We start from the raw sequence: 2,716 nt of genomic DNA, 5'->3' as shown, positions 1-2,716 counted from the left end.
ATTATTATTATTATTATTATTATTATTATTATTATTATTATTATTATAACATTTCTTTTGCAAACTTAGGCACTCGGCACATTACACGCCTAATCAAAGTAGAGTAATCGTTTCATCATACAGAAATGAATGAATGACGACTCGACTTCTGTACACTTGCACGCCGTGCATAAGTTACCAGCTAATAAGCACTTTCTACACATAACACATTTTCTGGTCGTTCTTTCGCAACTACGCACTTCCGCAAATATTTCTGCTCCGAAATATTGCATCAACGCTTGTGGTTTAATACAATTTGTACGAATTTTAGCACGAAATCATTCATTTTCAATTATTTTCTATAAAATTGACAAATAAATTTTTTTTCTAACACAAAAAAGTAAACAAATGATGATTTCAAAACTGCAAGCGCCTTACAATGTTGGTTTATGAAGGTTTTATGATTAGGCGAAAACAAAATTTTGAATCGTAATGTACAGAGCTTCATTGAAATACATACATGTGTTCGGCATAAAAGCTTTGTACTTTAGTATGCCGAAACGATTACACTACTATGATTAGGAGCTTAATGTGCGGAGTGCCTTATATTACAGGTGCTGTAAGGGGGTAAAGGTCGAGTCTTCGAAAAATTAAAAACCTTATATTTCAAACAATTTTGAACTGATTTTTAAAAAGTTGGTATCGTTGAAAACGTGATTAAACCCCCTTCTTCTCTTCTGATATGCATATTTGTATACTTTGTATGAAAAAATTTGAGAAAAAACATTTAAAAGGAAAAAAAAAAAAAAATACCTTTATTTTATAAAAAAATATATTTTAGATAAACAAATTACCATTTTTAAAAAATTGATATCGTTGCTAACGCAATCAAATCCTTTTTCTTCTGATATGCGTATTTGTATACTTCGTATATAAAAAATTTAGAAAAAACACTTAAAAGGAAAAAATACCTTTTTTTATAAAAGAAAAAAATGTACCAAAGAAATTACTAACCGATTTTTAAGAGTTTGGTATTGTTGTAAATGCGATTGAACTCCCTTTTTTCTGGTGTGCATATCTGTATACTTTGTGTATAATAATTTGAGAAAAAACACTTGAAGGCAAAAAGTATCTTTTCTTATAAAGAAAAATATTTTTAACAAAAAATTACTAACCGATTTTTAAAAAAATTGGTATCGTTGTAAAGGCTACCAGAAAGCTTATACTTTCTTAAACCCAAAAATTTCGTTTTATATACACAAAAAAAAATAATTAAAAACATTTTTTCCCTCTATATAAAGCAGGGGGCAGGAGCCCTTAGATGAAAGGCTGACTACGCCTTTGTATACAAAAAAAAAAATAAAGTATTTATTTATTTATTTATTTAGAAATCAATAAACAATCGTTCTTACTGACTACTTACTGCTAAGGAACTAACCATTTATAAAAGACTAAAGTAATCTATAAAACACAATTTAATTGAGCAGAAAAGCGCAGTTCAGATAGTGAAAAATGAAAGTCAATGGAATGGAAATTTACTACGTAAAGGCCTGGAAGGGACAGAAAAGTTAATCCTTTCCAAAAGAGAAGAACAGTCAGTTTCTAAAAATAGATCTTCTAGTTTCTAGCGGTTTAAGATTAATTAGAAGCAATCGGGACTTATAGGTCGGGACGGGATCAGAGAAATTCAGGGAAGAGAGAGCAAACTTTAGAAAAATTTTTTGTACATGCTCAATTCTGTCGATGGAAAATTGGTGGTAAGGTCTCCAAATAAACGCAGTGTATTCCAAAATAGAACAGACAAAGGCAGTAAATAGCAACTTACGGGCATACGGGTCCGTAAAGTTTGAGCTACTTCTTCTTATGAAGCCAAGAACGGAGTACGCTTTAGATAGTATAAAGTCTATATGACTTAAAAATGTAAAACGCGCATCAAAAACAACACCTAGATCCTTGATTTCTTCAACTGGTTGAAGTATATTATCCGCAGGTCTATAACATGTAGGAAAAATGTTAGGTGTTTTCGAATAGGTGAGCTTGAAGAATTTGTTAATGTTAAGCGATAGACTGGAGACACTGCACCAACTAACTAATTTATCAACATCGGCCTGAAGTTTGTGTAAATCTTCGGAGTTAGAAATAACAGAATATATTTTTAAATCATCAGCGTATAGAAGGAAGTTAGCAAAAGAAAAACAGCTACTAATATCGTTAATAAATAAAACGAAAAGCAAGGGACCTAGTATACTCCCTAGCGGTACCCCAGAGGACGCAATAAAAGGTGCAGAGGTGTCACCATTAACAGAAACTACACAATGTCTATTACTTAAGTAAGAACGCAGCCAGCTTAAAAAAACTGAATGGAAGCCTAGATATTCCAGATTATTTAATAAAAATGTATGCGATACTTTATCGAACGCTTTCGAAAAATCGGTATAGATGCAATCGACTTGATAACCTGCTGAGAACGCTGCAATACAGTATTCAGTAAAAACAGCTAAATTGGAAACTGTTGACCTGCCTGTAACAAAACCATGCTGGTATGGTGAAATTATACTTCTAGTAGCAAAATATATCTTTTCTTTGACAATACTTTCAAACAGTTTGGAAACTGTCGAGAGCTTCGAAATTGGTCTGTAATTACGGACATCATTTTTTTTACCACTTTTGAAAAAATGGAGTAACAACTGTCCTTTTCCAATCATCGATAAAAATACCGGAGGCTAACGATCTATTA

Source organism: Rhagoletis pomonella, unplaced genomic scaffold, assembly GCF_013731165.1.
Source record: "Rhagoletis pomonella isolate Grant_MI unplaced genomic scaffold, Rhpom_1.0 Rhpom_scaffold_00483, whole genome shotgun sequence".
NCBI lineage: Eukaryota > Metazoa > Arthropoda > Insecta > Diptera > Tephritidae > Rhagoletis > Rhagoletis pomonella.
The sequence above is the reverse complement of the archived record's forward strand: the minus strand, read 5'-3'. Positions refer to the sequence as shown.